This window comes from Lactuca serriola, chromosome 5 (genome assembly GCF_051521515.1).
Source record: "Lactuca serriola cultivar US96UC23 chromosome 5, Lser_US96UC23_V15, whole genome shotgun sequence".
Taxonomy (NCBI): Eukaryota; Viridiplantae; Streptophyta; class Magnoliopsida; order Asterales; family Asteraceae; genus Lactuca; species Lactuca serriola.
Window position 1 is genome coordinate 150,850,186 of NC_136412.1, and position 20,312 is coordinate 150,870,497.

Consider the following 20,312-nt stretch of genomic DNA (forward strand, 5'->3'; position numbering starts at 1 on the left):
ACATGTATTCAGAAAACAACTGAACTTCCAGAAAACAATACCTATTGAATTTTTGAAGTTCATATTTCTAATACTAGATGCTTCGATAAGCCTTTATCTAAGCTTCTTAACTTTATACACCTTTGCCTTAGATAGATCACATTTGTGTCTAAACAATTCAGAACTTATATCAATAAGTCCCAACTATTATATTAATTTCAAAATCTCACAATTCGAACTATGGAAAGGGATGCCATAACCATAATCGAATTTGAGAATACAATTTTCACAATTGCTATCTTCTTAAAATCTCTCTTAGTGAAAGCATTTCCTCACAGTTATTTTCATGAAGGAGGGAATCTTATGACACTCAGATTTTATGGTATATGTGTTCCTATCCATGTGAATTTACCAAAACCAAGTTTCCGACAAATCCAAACTCATATGGACCGAACTTTCTTAATCTTGATTTCTTGCCTTATGGTAACACGAGTGCCCACCATGTCTTCCAAGTAGTTTAGCAACTTATCCTTACATATCAATGTACTTTCCATCGATCAAGGTGCTTTGCCTTTATGCATTCAAATGAGAACTCATAGAACTCTCATGCATAATTAACTCAATTGAAATGATACATAAACAAAATAATGTCAACACGATAGGTTGTAAACCTCAAGTCGTGTGCTAGTGATGATCGATAAGGTTTATTCTTGATTTGTTCTTGAAACCTTTCAAGACCATTAAGACTCCCACTGACTCCTTGGCATATAAGATTCTCTTGTCAAGAAACATTCCTTGACAAAACAAATATTCAAGAGTTAGTGTAGTTCTTATCAAGACAAAACACTTCACATAATTGGTCCTAGTTGGTCTTTGTCTTATCCAAGACAGCACAACTTACCAATTTCAAATGTGCAAGAATAAGAAACCTTTTCCAAATTCCACATTTGTTGAGTGTTATAAACCTTCTTAAGACTTGTGACTCAATTCACAATCTTGGACTATAACTCTAAGACTTGATATTGGAACGAAGTATCATTGACTTCTTGATTTAACCATTTCCACAATTCTCGATTCATCTTCTTAGACATACAAATGTACTAAGACTCACTTAAGGGATCAATTGAGATATGGTTCTTAATCATTAAGACTTATCATAAAAAACAATAAAAACTACTCTCTTCTTCTTCTTAGAATAGAGAAACTTTTATCTTTCTGCCTACTTGATTCTTCTTTATTCGTTTCGCTATTTATTGAAACTCTTTCAATCAACTCAGAATTACACTTAATCTTATAAGTATAATCATATTTACTAAACCTTACTAAATCATGACGGATATCTTTGTTATTATTGTGGTGGACTTGATCAACACACAACCTTGTTTACTCAATCTCCTAGTCCTTCACTTGACACTTTGTCAACGAATTAGTCTAACTTCCAAATATGAAATTTCTCATTCATCACGCAACCAAGTTGTATGATTCCAAGTTTCTGTCCAATTGAAACTTGGGCGATGAGAAACTCTCCCTATTTGGTAAATTCTCGACATTTCCACAAATAACATAATTAAGAATCAAATCCATTATTGCTAATAATAGAAACATTCAAACATCAATTTTTCATACACGCCATTGCAAGGATAAATAAATAATATAAAATCAAAATTTATTTTATTGCGGAACTTTTTTTCCTTACAATGCAATTTAATTGAAAAACTATGTTATTACACATTTCTTAGCAATCTATTCTAACTCCAAGTAGTAGCTCAAGAATCCAATATTCAAGCAATGCGATCGAAATCCATTTCTTCACGATTAGATTCAGCTCACTTCTTCCCTTAAGCTTCCTCTATTTTCTTCGATCCTACAAAACATCAAAATGTAATCTTATCACATCATGTATTAAGAATCTAGAATAGGAACTTAAAAGAGTTAGTTAATGGATTTTACCTGAAATAGAGCCACACATCTTGACTCTCCCATCTCTTAGATCTCTCAGGTAAATAGTGCAACTTCGTTTCCAATGCCCCTTCTCTTGGCAATAAAAGCTAATGGACTCTTTTGGAATGGCACAAGGAACTATCTCAGAATTTACCTTTTCTGGATCTCAAATGTCACAATTTTAAATGTCCATTGAAGTTTGGGAGTTTGATTCACCAGACAAATTTGCTTGATCAGCACGCCAAATCATTGTTGATTCAGCAACTATAAGCAAATAGGTCAAATCAATGAGGGCCACTTCATGATCCATCATATAGTACTATCTAACGAACTCACTATATGATTCAGGAAGCGACTGAAGAACCCAGTCAACAGCCAACTCACCTAAAATCTCGACACCCAACATTCTTAACCTATCAATGTGTGACTTCATCTCTAAGACATGTGCACACATAGGTTTCCCATCTTCGTGTTTACTTGTTAAAAGGGCTTGAGTGAGCTTGAACTTTTCAAGCCTTCGAACTTGTGGGTTTGGGAGAACAATTGGAGGAGGTGGAGGAAGTGAAGCATGATTTCTTGTTCCTCGATCATATCGTGGAATATCATCATTTGGAAAGCTTGTTCCAAGGGATTTGGGAAGACCATGATTGTCAGAACTAGACATCTACAAAACGGGAGAAAATTCAAGTTAAGTTGATTAGAATCCTTGATGTAACACCCAAATGGAACATCAAGGCTAGGATCCAACACAATACTCTACAACCTAGAAGAGGGATGCCATAATCTAGTTGCAGAATATTTGAAGGTAGGTAAATGACGATTTACCAATTTCCACCATGAAAAACGAAAATGAGGTTTAAGTTTTAAATGAATTGAAACTCCTAGATCTTTTAAGATTCATTGAACTTTTCAACGACATGTTTAATCTCGATTATGCCCTTCTATGTGACAATAGTCAAAATCGGGTCAAGTCTAAGCCGGTCAAGGTCAACGAGTCAAACCGGTCAACTCGATTAAAACCTTGTATGATAGGGTTTACATTATGTAATTACTGTATAACTCACTATTTTAATGAGAAAACACCACTTGGAAAGTTCATGTGTTAAATTTCCTTAACATTAGTGCTAAACAATGAACAAAAACAATAATACAATGTTGCATACTCATAGGGAGTGCGTAAGATCCTAAATCATGGCACAACGGGGTCTAAAGACCTTGCATTGCGAAGCCGAACACTCTCATTCATCACACACGAAGACACTCTTAATCGTTTTCACTCTAGCTCTTTGTATGTCAAATCTCTCCCAAATCTCTCTAAGTATGTGAAATCTCTCCCACATATCTCTTTGTATGTGAAATCTCTCCAAGTATGTCAAATCTCTCCCAAATATCTCTAAGTATGTGAAACCTCTCCCACATATCTCTAAGTATGAGAAACCTCTCCCAAATCTCTCTAAGTATGTGAAATCTCTCTCACATATCTCTTTGTATGTGAAATCTCTCCAAGTATGTCAAATCTCTCCCAAATCTCTCTAAGTATGTGAAATCTCTCTCGCATATCTCTGAGTATGTGAAACCTCTCCCACATATCTCTAAGTATGTGAAACCTCTCCTAAATCTCTCTAAGTATGTGAAATCTCTCTCGCATATCTCTTTGTATGTGAAATCTCTCCAAGTATGTCAAATCTCTCCCAAATCTCTCTAAGTATGTGAAATCTCTCCAAGTAAGTCAAATCTCTCCCAAATCTCTCTAAGTATGTGAAATCTCTCCCACATATCTCTTTGTATGTGAAATCTCTCCAAGTATGTCAAACCTCTCCCAAATCTCTCTAAGTATGTGAAATCTCTCTCGCATATCTCTTTGTATGTGAAATCTCTCCAAGTATGTCAAATCTCTCCCAAATCTCTCTAAGTATGTGAAATCTCTCTCGCATATCTCTGAGTATGTGAAACCTCTCCCACATATCTCTAAGTATGTGAAACCTCTCCCAAATCTCTCTAAGTATGTGAAATCTCTCCCGCATATCTCTTTGTATGTGAAATCTCTCCAAGTATGTCAAATCTCTCCCAAATCTCTCTAAGTATGTGAAATCTCTCCCACATATCTCTTTGTATGTGAAATCTCTCCAAGTACGTCAAATCTCTCCCAAATCTCTCTAAGTATGTGAAATCTCTCCCACATATCTCTTTGTATGTGAAATCTCTCCAAGTATGTCAAATCTCTCCCAAATCTCTCTAAGTATGTGAAATCTCTCCCACATATCTCTTTGTATGTGAAATCTCTCCAAGTACGTCAAATCTCTCCCAAATCTCTCTAAGTATGTGAAATCTCTCCCACATATCTCTTTGTACGTGAAATCTCTCCAAGTATGTCAAATCTCTCCCAAATCTCTCTAAGTATGTGAAATCTCTCCCACATATCTCTTTGTACGTGAAATCTCTCCAAGTATGTCAAATCTCTCCCAAATCTCTCTAAGTATGTGAAATCTCTCCCACATATCTCTTTGTATGTGAAATCTTTCCAAGTATGTCAAATCTCTCCCAAATCTCTCTAAGTATGTGAAATCTCTCTCACGTATCTCTTCGTATGCGAAATCTCTCCAAGTACGTCAAATCTCTCCCAAATCTCTCTGAGAACGAGGAATCTCTCTCAAATCTCTCTCGAAATCTCTCCCAACTTTCTATAATCACTCGGGGTATCCCGACCCTCGAATTTGGCGAAAATAGCCCAAGAACGGAAGTCTACGCGAAAAACAGACTTAAGGGAACGAACCCTCCGAACCGAAAGTACTATTCATGAACCGAACCGAAAGCACTATTCATGAGGGTCCGAACCGAAAGTACTGTTCATGAGCTGAACCGAAAGTACTGTTCATCCGAACCGAACCCGGCCATGAAAGAGATCCGAACCGAACCATGCAAGGAGGAAAGGTCCGAACCGAACCATGCAAGGAAGAAGGGTCCGAACCGAAAGTACTGTTCATTACTGTTCACAACAGTACCTTCGGTTCTAGCCACCCTTCGGACCGAAACTCTACCTTCGCGTCGGATAGCCTGCCTCGGACCGAACCCGCCTTCCGCTTCTCGCCTTCGCTTCGGACCGAGCTCGCTTCGCCTTTCGCCTCCCCGCCTCAGCCACCCGCGTCCGAACCTTCGCCCATAGAACCGAGCCTCGGCCGAGATCCGAAGGGTCTCGCTGGGCAGCTCGGATTTCGCCTATTTTTACCTATTTTTGCATTTTAAACCCATTTTTGATTATTTTAACATGGGATTTTCACCCAAAACTTTATTTTTAATTATAAGACCCCTAAATTAATGATTTAATCACATTTTAAGGATAAAATCTTATTTAAAAAGGAGTTGGTAAAGTACAAAAGAAGAGTGTTGACCTTACCCTAGTTATGACGCAAGCAACCCCCCATGTCCACTCCATGACAACCCACACTCCTCCCCACCATACCTTGTACTTTTACCTCCCTCACAAGCCACCTCCATGCTTTGAGAGCTGGATATTCACCCTCTCTCCCCATTTTTCTCTCATTTGTTCTCACTTTCACAAGAAGATCAAACTCCTTTCTCTCTCACTCTCTCTCTAGAAATCCAAGATTCAAGGGCTGATCTTGAGAGTTTCCTCCACCTTTGGTAAGCATAATCCATTTCCTTTATGATTATCTCAATTATTTCCACTCAAATCATGGATATCTTACACAAACTCCACTATATTTGTGTTAGAGCTTCGAATCTTCAAGCGATCCTTCTAGTGTTCTTGGGTTGAACACTTCTCTTCTTCAACACTTATCTACTGAAATCACATAAGGTGAGTTCATACCCCTACATTTTCATGTTTTCTTAAGTTTTTAGGGGGGGAATACAAGTTAAAACACCAAGAACATAACTAAAATTTTCTAACAGCTTTCATCAGAAAAGATGGACTCCATTCACGGACTGTTTTGGACACCTTAAACATTTTAGTTTTTAAAACTGTTTTAGGTGCATGTAGTTCCACTTCTTAGCTTTAAAATTTCTACTTGCACATCTCCATACGATTTTTCTACAATTTATGGTGATTTTTACAAAACTGCCTATCATTTCAAACACCAATCCGGACCAGTCTGTGATTATGGACTTTTTCACCTAAGTTGCAGGTCATTAAAAATCATGATAAAAATTATGAGTAAACTAGACACATTTTGGGAACTCCCAGAATTTACGGATTTAGTTTTCGACTTCGTATGATTTTTCTATGAATTTTCAAAAACAGTGTAGGAAGGTTGAAAATTTGTTAACAGCTTGTAATTTTCACAACACTTTGTATTATGTTGAGCAAAGTGTATAATGTGAAGTTCTAAGTATTGAATGTGATATGCTGTAAATTTTATCATCATAAACTGTAAATAAGTCATTCATGATAAGATTATTCATTCAAATAGAACACGTGTATATATATAAACTATAATAAGCATAGTTTAATGGATTTTATAATCCTAACGCCTTTTCATAAAAGAGTTCTTATATAATACAAACGTTTTAGATAAAACTATAATAGGTATAGTTTTCAATACATCACATAACACACACGTACGAAAGGGGTACATTCATACAGAAAGGTTTTACACTCCCGCATACAACTTGTAAACTTGTTAACCTAGATTGTGAGACATTCTCTTTCCGTACGTCCGAGTGCGGAATATAAAATCCTGTACGTTATAATCAGAGTCTCCCGGAGGGAGAACGTGATAGTTATATATAGATCTATATTGGGTTTGACACCCCACACCTTGCTGCTAGCTACAGTTGGACCTGCAGGTCTACGGGTGATAATTGTCATTTCAGTTAATTGACGCCTGAGAAACGTCGTGGCAGGTTCATTAGTCTTAAGTATGATTATAGCGGCTCACATAAGGATATAACAATACATAAAGTTTACGGGATTTTTATAAAACTTTAACGAGTTTTATGACGATTTTGAAATCACTTTTATCTCAATAAGTACGGGCATTTCTGCACGTTTTCGGTTTTGGTATTTACGACTACACATCATGTGATACCACGTTTATAACTTTAAGTATGGACAATACTTGTTACTTTCTTGGTCCTAAGATTTAGGACTACACGCACAGAAAATATTAACAAATTTAAGAAATTTCGAGAGTTTCAGTAATATCATATGCGTTTAAATTGAAATAAACATACATTATTTTCTGTAAATAAGGAAGACTACTCATACATTACAGTTTTTGGATACAAAACTACATTATTCATTTTAAGAAAAATATCGGATTTTTCTGGAACAACTAGGCCATTATTTGACGAGCTTTTTCATAAAGATATCCAAAAACTTATGAACTCACCAACCATTGTGTTGACATTTTTTTTAAACTACTTGTATTCTCAGGAAATCGCTAGTCAGGTAACCAAATACTTTTGAGGATGGGACGTTGAAGCGTCGAACTTATCTTATTTTGTCAACATATTGTAATTGAATTTGAAACATGTAATACATACAATGATGTAACCTTTTCAATTATATATATGTTGGTTGTGTTTACTTTCATCACTATTACCATTGTTGTTATGATACTACACATGAAGTCCTCCATCCCTGGACGTTTCCGCCATCCTTGGTTCAGGGGTGTGACATTCTATTTGTGACTGGGATGCCGAGGATCAAAAATAAGGTGTGAATAACCATACGAATAACGTGGTGCACCCACTGCTACTATCACCTAATCAATGTTTCGGTTAGCCACACACGCCCCATTGATCTATGATAAACATTGATCCACCCTTCGCTACCAATGTCACCCCCAAATTAGTGTGCCGGTTAACCACACACGCTCCACTAACGTTCGACAAGGATACGAAGTGTAATTCCATGGATTAGCATACAATTTCACATTTTGCCTAAAGTAACTATGATTTGGGAATTTGCAAAAGCACTTAGTTACTTTTGTATTTCATTATACTTATAATGGAAGGTTTCTGTCCTATCCTACCCGTTTGGCTAATGACCCTCCACTAGTCAAGAGTGCGGTGGGTAAGAGTGGATACCCATTCAGTCGCCATTTTATAGGCAATTTCCTTAAACACCCCTTATAGACCAGCTTCGTGAATGAGGCCTACTAACGGTAAGATTGACTCTTTACTCATATATATACTATCAGACTTTTAATGTTACATATATATAGTACAGGGTGTATTTTACACTTTTAAAATACTGGGTGGTCTAATTTAATAAATTATACTTTTAATTTAATTAAATGTAAACCAAAACTTTATGGGTTTATTAAATCTCTTTTAATTATACACTTTAATTAATTAATAAAACCATAAGGGTGTGATTTGAACTTTCAAAACAGTACTAGGGTTTTAGAATTTAACAGTTCAAAATTAAACTTTTAATCAACTTTTAAATTCCAAAACTTGAGGGCAAGTTTTGAAACATTTCAAAACATTAGGGTTTAGAATTTAAATATATTTCAAAATTAAACTTTTTAATCAAAAAATTTTAATTCCAAAACTTGAGGGCAAGTTTTGAAACTTTTCAAAACATTAGGGTTTAACTATTTAAATTTCAAAAACAAAACTTTTAAGTTCAAATTTAAACTATAAAACCTAAAAGGTGTAAATTGAAACTTTTCAAACTTACTAGGTCAAATATTTATCTAATAATAATCCTATATAATCCATATTCAACCAAATCCATTAATTTTGACAAGGATAAACATTCCAAACATGAAAAATCGATTTTAGGCAATAAAAATGAGTTATGGCAATTATCCTTAGCAAAATCTGCTCAAAAATTCGAAAAATCCGGCAACAGACTCGAAAACTCGTCGAGTTGAACTCGTTGAGTTCATTACCAACTCGTCGAGTTGGTGCTCCAGACAACAAAAACTTTCGAATTTTTGATTTTTGGCAGTTCAATTATGTTTCTATTCAATAGAAAAACGACCTAGGATCTGATACCACTAAAGGGTCTTGAGCATAACATCAATCCTATGGTGTTCATGCAACCCTAATTGCTTGGATCTAGTTTTTCTACTTTGAACATGCAATAAACTTCGAAGACTTATAAACCCTAGATCTAGCATACAAGTAATCAAATTAACATACTAATAGGGTTTAGATCTTACCTTTGATTGTTATATAGCAATAACAATCAATCCTTAGCTTCAGAAAGCTTAGTGCCTCAAATGCTTCACCTCTAATGGAGTCACAAGCACCACTAAGCAACAAGATGAAGAAGAGAAGAGATGGGAGGCACCAAAACCGGTTGGAAACCCTAATCCAAGTGTTAGCCCCGTTTTTGGTGCCTAAGGGCTCCTTATATACTTAGGCAATTAGGGTTATCTAACAAGGAAACCCTAATTTGACTGCTTAAGCCCTAAGCAGCCCATGGACTCCTTCTTTAGAAGCCTTGGACGACTTCTAATGGGTTTCCCCCATGGAATTCGTCCACTCCACCTTCTATGGAGTCCATAAGTCCATGTATGTAATTATCTTATAATTACACAATAAGTCCCTTAAGTTTTATTAATCTCTTTTAGCCACAAAATTAATTTTTAATTAATTCTTGACTAATATTAATTAAACATTATGATTTCTCCTTTAATATATTATTCTTATAATATATTAATCAATCATAATTAAACATTTCTCTCCTTAATTCATCCTACATATTGCTATAGTGAAGGCAACCCAAAAGGACCATGCTCATAATCGGGTCAAGTACATACCAAAATAGTTATGGACTTAGACACTAATCCAACAGTTTCCGCCGAGAATGAGTTTTTCTTTTGCTTGGTCGACATGTCCTTCGCTCGTTGCGTTTCAGCATCATGTTTGGTCGTAGTTTTTCCATGATGATGCTTTGTAAAGGTTTTTTAACCTTACGCTGGTTTGTATTTTTCATTATTTTTGATGATTGGGATCCAATGTATTGGCCCTACAACTACATGTATGGTGTACTTGGTTTATGGTTTGGTATTGTCGTCGCTGGTGGATGTAACACCGTGAATTTTCAAAATAAATTTTCATAAATATAAAAACATTTCTCATTTAATTTTCATAAAACATTAAGTTTAAAATCTCAATTCACATCATACAAAATCCCAAGATCATATATATATCAAAAATCCCATGCGTGTGTACAGATCAAGCCGGCGCCTTCCCACGGTCATCGCTAGTACCTGAAACAACAACACTAACACTGTAAGCACAAAGCTTAGTGAGTTCCCCAAAATACCACACATAACACATATTAGCCACTCGAGGCTATAACTCTATGGGTCCGTGCACCCAAACTCTGTGAACCCTCAGGTTCTAACTCTGTGAACCTTCCGGTTCCAACTCTATAAACATGCACAACATAAATCACATAGAAATAATGCAGTACAACACATCACATACATATAGCATACAAATACTCTGTCACATAACTCTGGTTACCTACTCAAGGTAAAGTATAGTGAGAAGACTCACCTCGTGTATCTCGATACTCGCGAATCCTGGAAATCACTCGTGCTCGATCCTCCGAGCTATAATCCTCATATAACATCATATGTCTCTAATCAACACTTTTACCACTAAGGTTGACTACCCCTATCAAGTCAACACTGGTCAACTCTGGTCAACGGTCAACGGTCAACTTTAACCGGACTCGGCGAGTACACTAGGGCGACTCCGCGAGACTAAGCGTTTTCACCAACTCTCTAGGATTCCCTTCTTGACACGTCGAGTATTCCCCTGACTCGACGAGTTCCACCTGGTATGAATCGCGGGGCCACCCCGCCTCAACTCGCCGAGTCTCAAGAACAACTCGGCGAGTTCCAGTTCGACTCAATCCACCTGTCAACCCTCTCTAACTCTCCCTGACTCACTGAGTCAACCCATAACTCGGCTGGACCACTCACTGAGTGGTTACGGACAATCTTCATGCTACTCGCCGAGTCTGTTCTTCAGACTCGGCGAGTCCATGCCATGCATCAACTCAAACTTGCTTCTGAGGTCAGATCCGCTCCAACAACTCATAGATCTGGCCCTCCTAAGCTTATTCATCACGTAAAGTCCATATCTTGGTGCTCATAACACACTCCATGACTCATAAATGGTGTTTTGACCTCAAACACAAAGACCCCAATCCAAAACCCCCATGGATTCATAAAAAGCTTGGGCAAAGGGACACTCTGGACCTCCAAGGGTCCTGATCTAGAACCTAACTCGCTTAAGGGACCAAGGAAGCACTAGATCTAGCCACAAAAGGGCTCAATAAACCCTAAAGCAATATAAACATCAACATAACAGAGAATAGCTCGAAGGTAGTACCTCAAATGTGATTTTCTGGACCTCAAATCTTCAGGAAGTGGCTCCTCTTGATTCCCTTTAGCTATTTCTTCCTTTCCCTTGCAAGATAACACCTCCAAGGTCAATAATGGCTCCTTGCTTTGCTCCAAACGCTCAAACTCGCTAGGGTTTCACTCAGGGGACTGGTGAGCACAAATGACGGCCTTAAGGCCCTTTAAATAGGTCCTAAACCCAAGAAATTAGGATTTCATTAAACAGTGCGGACTCGCCGAGTCCAGGCGCGTACCCGCGTCCAAAACCGCGATCCTACTCGGTGATTTTGAGCTCCAACTCGCCGAGTCCCCTCACAAAACACCATAAACATAAGCATAAAAGATACCTGGGAATCCGGGCTGTTACAACTCTCCCCCATTAGAACTAGACTTCGCCCTCGAAGTCTCGCTCTGAAAATAGCTCCGGATGCTGCTCACGCATCTCACGCTCCGGCTCCCAGGTCATCTCTGATCCCTTCCGATGTTGCCACTGAACCAACACCAGGGGTACCTCCTTGTTCCTCAGAACCTTGATTTTCCGATCTCTGATGGCCACTGGTCTCTCGGCATAATTCAGGCTCGCATCCACCTGAATATCCTCTAATGGAACCTCTGTCGACTCATCGGCTATACACTTCCTCAGCTGCGACACATGAAAAGTGTCGTGAATCTGCCCCAACTCTGCTGGCAAATCCAAACGATAGGCTACCCATCCTACCCTCGCGATCACACAGAATGGACCAATATATCGGGGCCCCAACTTGACCCTCTTCCTGAATCGAATCACTCCTTTCCAAGGAGAGACCTTCAGGAGAACAAAGTCGCCGACCTGAAACTCAAGCTCGGACCGGCATCTGTCTGCATAACTCTTCTGTCGGCTCTGAGCGGTCAACAACCTCTGCCTGACCTGCTGAATCTGCTGTCTTCTGAAGCACGATCTCTATACTGCCCATCACTCTCTGCCCAACCTCTCCCCAACAAATGGGGGTCCTACACCTCCTCCCATACAACAGCTCAAAGGGTGGCATACCAATGCTCGAATGATGGCTGTTGATGTAGGAAAACTCTGCCAAGGGTAAATACGCATCCCAACTACCCCCGAAATCCAATACACATGCTCGGAGCATGTCCTCAAGCGTCTGAATCGTCCGCTCACTCTGACCGTCTGTCTGGGGATGATATGCGGTACTAAAATGCAGTCTAGTACCCAACTCCTCATGAAATTTCTTCCAGAATCTGGAAGTGAAATGCACATCACGGTCTGAAACAATCGATATCGGCACCCCATGCCGAGATACCACCTCCCTCACATACACCTCCGCCAATTTCTCTGCTGAAGAACTCTCACTGATGGCAAGGAAGTGAGCGCTCTTCGTCAACCTGTCCACAATCACCCAAATTGCATCAACTCCTCTAGCAGTCCTCGACAATTTGGTGATGAAATCCATAGTGATATGTTCCCACTTCCACTCGGGAACCTCCAATGGCTGCAACTTGCCATGCGGCCTCTGGTGCTCGGCCTTAACCCTACGGCAGGTCAAGCACCTCTCAACAAACCACGCGGCATCCCTCTTCATACAGGGCCACCAATACTCCTTTCTCAAATCCAAATACATCTTAGTGGCCCCCGGATGGATCGAAAATTTCGACCGATGAACCTCCTCCATCAAAGTGGTACGCGTTCCTCCCACAAACGGCACCCAGATACGCCCCTGAAATGTCATAAGCCCCCGACCATCGGTAACGAACTATGAAACCAAACCAACAACCCGTTCCCTCTTCTGCATCTCAGGTTGCACAGCCTCGGCCTGTGCCCCGCGAATGGCGTCCAATACCAGAGCTATCACGGTCAATCTCAAACATACATCCCGCAGTGGAGTGCTCTCCGCCCTGTGGCTCACTGCATCGGCTACCACATTAGCCTTTCCTGGGTGGTATAGGATCTCACAATCATAATCCTTGACCACATCCAACCACCTTCTCTGTCGCATATTTAGGTTGGGCTGATCCATCAAATACCTCAGACTCTTATGGTCCGTGTATATCGTACACCGAACCCCATACAAGTAGTGACGCCAAATCTTGAGGGCGAACATTACTGCCCCCAACTCTAGATCATGGGTGGGATATCTCGTCTCATGAGGCTTCAGCTGCCTCGATGCATATGCTATCACATGCCCTCTCTGCATCAGTACCGCTCCCAGCCCCAAAATCGATGCATCACAATATACTACAAAGTCCTCCATCCCTTCCGGGAGAGCTAACATCGGGGCTTCGCACAACCTTTGGCGAAGTGTCTCAAAGGAGGCCTGCTGCTCGGGACCCCATGAAAAAGCAACACCCTTCCGGGTCAATCTGGTGAGTGGCACTGCGATCTTGGAGTAATCCTTGATAAATCTCCGATAATACCCTGCCAACCCTAGGAAACTCCTGATCTCAGAGGGTGACTTCGGCACCTCCCAACTCATCACCACCTCAACCTTAGCCGGATTGACCAATATCCCTTCCTGGTTAACAAGATGTCCTAAGAACTGGACCTCCCGCAACCAGAAATCACACTTGGAGAATTTTGCATAAAGCTTCTCCGATCTCAGAACCCCAAGGACCTCCCTCAAATGCTCCTCATGCTGCTCTCTAGATCTCGAATATACCAGAATGTCATCGATAAATACAATCACCGACCGATCCAACATCGGCCTACATACTCGGTTCATGAGATCCATGAACACTGTCGGGGCATTGGTGAGCCCAAAAGGCATCACCACAAACTCATAATGCCCATAACGCGTCCTGAACGCTATCTTCTGGACGTCCTCATCCCACACTCTCACCTGATGATATCCAGACCTCAAATCGATCTTGGAGAACCAAGATGCTATTGGATTAGTGTCTAAGTCCATAACTATTTTGGTATGTACTTGACCCGATGGTGCATGGTCCTTTTGGGTTGCCTTCACCAAAGCAACTTGATTGGAGAAATAAATAGAGAGAGAGGTTATTATGATTTATTAATACGTTATAAGAATAATATATTAAAGGAGAAATCATATTTGTTTAATTAATATTGGTCAATAATTAATTAAGAATTAATTTTGTGATCAAGTGTAATTAATTAAACTAGAGGGGCTGAATTGTAATTATGTGATAGTTACAAAATAAGGTAAGGATTATCTTAAATATAGGGTGAACGAATTTAAGGAGATAATGCCTTAGAATTCGACTAGGATAAGGGTTTCTAAGACTTATCTTATGGTTGCTTGGTGGGCAAGCAACTAGATAAGGATAAGGACTAAAACCCTAATCTTTACACCTATATAAACCCCCTAAGGCTCATGAATTCGTCTAACCCTTCCCTAGAAGTCCTAAGGACGAATTCCTACCTCTCTCCTCTCTCTTTATACCTTCTCCACTTGCTTATGGTGTTTGTAAGCCATTAGAGGAGTGACACTTGTGACTCTAAGCCTTCCAAAGTCAATTCAAGGAGGAATTGGGATTGTTATTACTACATAACAATCAAGGTAATATCTTAAACCTAATTATATGTTAATATTGATTTCCATATGCTAGAATTAGGGTTTATAGTCTTGGATTCAAAGCATGTACAATAGAGAAACCTAGATCCAAGCATTAGGGTTTGTATGAGCACATAGGATGTCTTATGACCAAAACCCATCAGTGGTATCAGAGCCTTGATTGGTTTCTATTGTATTGATGCTTGATATGTTTGAAAATTTCGAATTTTGTGTTTCTGGAGGCTGGACTCGCCGAGTCCATAGATGAACTCGCCGAGTCCAAGGGGACTCGACGAGTCCATGCGTGACTCGACGAGTCGGCTCGTCAGATGGAGGGTATTCTGAGATTTCTTGTTGTTTTTGCTTATGGATAGTTACCTTAACATGTTAGATCAATATTAATCCGATTATATGATATATTTGACTATAATTTTGATCTAATTGAAGATATTTATCAATTAATAAGATAATTGTTTCCTTATGTGATAATTGATTAATTATTTTGACTAAATTGATAAATTGTTTTGCAAGAAATCATTAAATAAATCAAATATGGATAATTATGTGATTAATTGTTAATTTAGATTATTTGTTATTTGATCCTTATGAAATGTTTCATATTTTGCCCTTTAGGTTTTATAGTTTAAATTTGAACCCAAAAGTTTTGTAGTTTTGAAATTTAAATAGTTGAAACCCTAATGTTTTGAAAAAAGGTTTCAAAACTTGCCCTCAAGTTTTGGAATTTAAATTTTGATTAAATAGTTTAATTTTGATGCATATTTAAATTCTAATCCCTGATGTGTTGAAATGTTTCAAAACTTGCCCTCAAGTTTTGGAATTTAAAAGTTGATTAAAAGTTTAATTAGGAATGTTAAATTCTAAAACTCTGGTTTGTTTTGAAAAAGGTTCAAATCACACCCTTATGGTTTTATTAATTAATTAAGGTGTATAATTAAAAGAAGTTTAATAAATCCATAAAATTTTAGGTTTACAATTTAATTGAATTAATAGTATAATTGTTAAATTAAACCGCATAGTATTTTAAAAGTGTTAAAATGCACCCTATACTATATATAACATTAAAAGTCTAACATTATATATATGTATGAGTAAAAGTCAGTCTTACCGTTAGTAGGCCTCATTCACGAAGCTGGTCTATAAGGGGTGTTTAAGGAAATTGCCTATAAAATAGCGATTGAATGGGTATCCACTCTTACCCACCGCACTCTTGACTAGTGGAGGGTCGTTAGCCGAACGGGTAGGATAGGACGAAACCTTCCATTATAAGTATAATGAATTATTAAAGTAACTAAATGTTTTCATAAAATTCCCAATCTTAGTTACTTAGGCAAAGTGAATTGATGCAATTCCATGAAATTACACTTTGTGCCCTTGCGAAGACGTTAGTGGAGCGCGTGTGGTTTACCGGCACACTAAATGGTTCTAAGCAAAGGTAGCAAAGGGTGACTCAATGTCTGTCATAGTTCGGTGGAGCGTGTGTGGTTTACCGGCACATCGAATAGGTGACTGTAACATGTGAGGGCACCATGTAGTTTGCATGGTTATTCACACCCGCTTTGTGATCCTCGGCATCCCAGTCACAAACAAGAGGGGCATATCGAGATTTAAACATGCCATTGAAAGTTCAATGTATCTCAAAGGATCTAGGAGTTTTCATAGATTTAAAACTTAAATTTCTTTTCGTTTTTCGTGGTGGAAATTAGTGAATCGTCATTCACTTACCTTCAAATATTCTGCAATTAGGGTTACGGCATCCCTCTCCTGAGTTGTAGAATATTGTGTTGGGTCCTAGCCTTAGTATCTCATTTGGGTGATTTACTAAGGACTTAATCTATCAACTAACTTGAATTCGTTTTCTCCCATTTTGTAGATGTCAAAGTTCGACAACTATGGTCTTCCCGAATCCCGTGGAGCAAGCATTCCACGTGAAGATGATATTCCACGATTCGATCGAGGAACAAGAAATCATGCTTCACTTCCTCATCCTCCTCCAATTATTCTCCCTAACCCACAAGATTGTAAAATTGAAAGGTTCAATATCACTCAAGCCCTTTTGGCAAGTAAACATAAAGAAGGAAAGTCGGTGTGTGCACACGTCCTAGGGATCAAGTCGCACATTGATAGACTAAGAATGTTGGGATCCGTTGTTTGTGAGGAAATAGCTGTTGATTGGGTTCTTCAGTCACTTCCCAAATCGTATAGTGAGTTCGTAAGAGAGTACTATATGATGAACCACGACGTGAACCTTATAGATCTCACCTATATGCTTATTGCTGCTGAATCAGTAATGGTTTGGCGCAATAGAAAAGCAACGTTGATTAGTGAATCTGCCTTCAAGACCTCTATGGATATAGACAATGGCAATGAAAGACATGCAATGATCGAAAAGTCTGATCATAAGAGAAAGGCGATGTCTGAAGTAGTTCCATGTGTTGTTCCAAAAGAGTCAATTTGCTTTTATTGCCAAGAGAAGGGGCATTGGAGACGAAGTTGCCCTATTTACCTAAGAGATCTAAGAGATGGGAGAGTCAGAACGTATGGCTCTACTTTAGGTAAGAATCCACTATCTAACTCCGTTAAGTTCCTATTCAATGATTCTTAATACATGATGTAATAAGATTGCATTTGAGTGTTTTTGCAGGATCGGTGAAAAGAAAGGAAGCATGTTGAGAGAGTAAGATGAATCTAATCACCAAGAGATGGATCTCGATCGCATGGACTTGAAGATTAGATTTTGAGCTTAAATAGTTATGATAGAGTTGTTAGAAATTTTCCTTTTACATAGTTTTCAATGGATTTTGCATTGTAAGGACAAATTTTTCCGCTGCTTTTATAAATAAAATAAATTTTGTTTGACTTATTTATTTATTTTTTTATTTCCTTGCAATGAAATCGTTATGAAAATTGATGTTTGAATATTTCTACAATGAATGGATATGATTCTTAGTTATGTTGTTTATGGAGATGTCAGGAATTTACCAAATAGAGAGAGTTTCTCATCGCCCAAAGTTTCAAATGGACAGAAATTTGGAATCACGCAACTTGGTTGCATGATGAATGAGAAATCTCATATTTGATAATTAGACTAATTCGTTGACAATGTGTCAAGTGAAGGACTAGGAGATCGAGCACACAAAGTTGTGTGTTGATCAAGTTCACCATAAGAGTAACAAATATATTCGTCATGATTTACTAAAGGTTTAGTAAATGTGATTATACTTACAAGATTAAGTGTAATTATGAATTGATTAAAGGGTTTAGATCAATAGCAGAACGAATAAGAAGAATCAAGTAGGCAGAAAGATAAAAGTTTCTCCATTCTAATAAGAAGGGAGAGTAGCTTTCATGCTCTATGATAAGTCTTAATGATTAAGAACCATATCTCAATTGATCCTCTATGTGAGTCTTAGTACAATTGTATGTTTAAGAAGAGGAATCAAGGATTGAAGAAATGGTTAAATCAAAAAGTCAATCATACTTCGTTCCAATAACAAGTCTTAAAGTTAAGATTGTGACAATAAGTGAAAAGTATTAAAGGTTTATAACATTCATCAAATATGGAAAGTTGTGATGTCTTGAATAAGACAAAGACCGACTAGGACCAATTTATGAAGTGTTTTGATAAAAGCTACACTAACTCTTGAATATTTGTTTGTCAAGAAATGATTATTGACAAAAGAATCTTATATGTCAAGGAGTCGGTGGGAGTCTTATTGGTCTTGAAAGGCTTCAAGAACAAATCAAATAGACCTTATCGATCATCACTAGCACACGAGTTGAGGTTTACAACCTATCGTGTTGACATTATTTGTTTCTGTGCCAGTCCAAACGAGTTAATTATGCATGTGAGTTCTATAAGTTCTCATTTTGATCGCATAAAAGGCAAAGCACCTTAATCAATGAAAGGTACATTGATAGGAAAGGGTGAGCTGCTTAACTACTTGGAAGACATGGTGGGCAGCTATGCTACCATAAGGCAAGAAATCAAGATTAAGAAAGTTCGGTCCATATGAGTTTGAATTTGTCGTAAACTTTGGTTTTAACAAATTCACATGGATAGGAACACATACACCGTTTAAATCTAAGTGTCATAAGATTTCCTCCTTCATGAAAATGATTGTGAGGAAATGCTTTCACTAAGAAAGATTTTAAGAAGATAGTAAAATTGCATTCTCAAATTCAATCATGGTTACGGTATCCCTTTCCATAATTTGAATTGTGAGGTTTGGCAATTAGTCTTAAGTGTTTAGACACACATATGAACTATCGAAGACAAAGGTGTATAAGTTTAAGAGGCCTTGATAAAAGATTATCAAAGCATTAAGTATTAGAAACATGGACTTAAGAAATTCAATAAGTATTGTTTTTCTGAAAGTTAAAATGTTTATGAATACATGTCGAAGCTAGTGAGAGCATAAGTGTTATGTTTTATTGTAATCATCATGATAGTGGGAGCATAAAAGTTATGATTGTATGATTATTATGGAAAGTATTGCAAGGTTAGCAATATTAATTATAGAAAACAAGAGTCATACTTTGCAAAGTTGTAAGAGTTGAAATGTTGTTTTGCTATAATTAAGGGAGAGAATATTATGCTTCATTTCAAATCTAAAGGCTTAGGTTGTGGAATGTTAATAAATTTAGTCAAAAGTACATAGTGTGTTCTTAAAATTTCGATTATGATTACGGCATTCCTCTTCACAATTCGATTTTGAAAACATAGCAAATAAAACATTATGCATCGTGTCTCATACGCTTCGAGTATAAGATTGATTGCAAATGCTTTAATATTTGACCATTCTAAAATTTTCCAAATGTCTAGCGCATTTAGAGGAAAAAAGGACTAGAATCGGTTTTGACTAAAATAATTAAACAACTATCAAAGGACAATCCAAAGTTCGACGAGGATTGGTCGCTTGTGAGTAGTTGGAAGTATAGTATTGGAAAATATGGAAATGTTTCCATATTGGATGGACCATATCGACATCATTACGAATAGATAAGATTCTATTAAGAATGAGTTGTCATATGGAAAATATGGAAGCGTGTCCATATTGGGAATTGAATATTGAAAATCTATGACTAGATTAGAAACTTTTATGCAAAAGGATGTTCGAAGGAATGTACTTTGAGTGAGAAACATCATATCTAAGGAATTGTCTTGTAACAATCTCCGATAGAGGACATTGTAATATCATTGGCAATAGTCTTTGTGACTTTGGTGCAGTGACATTACGAAAGGATAGGTTGCATAGAATGTTAGAATCTAGCATATTCTATAAGTAGCAAGAATTTGATATTCTTTCACTTATGAAAAGGATTTGGAGTTGTGAAATGAGAATGATTGGAAATGTGTTCAATGTGATGTATTTCACAAAGTAAGAACCATAGGTAAGCATTGTGTGCATGCTAGGAGCATGGGACAAGTGTTGTAATTCAAGTAAGAAGTTGATTACCCGAAACGACAAATAATGAGTAATCGATATGGTGATAATTAAAAGGTGTTTTATTTATGCTCAAA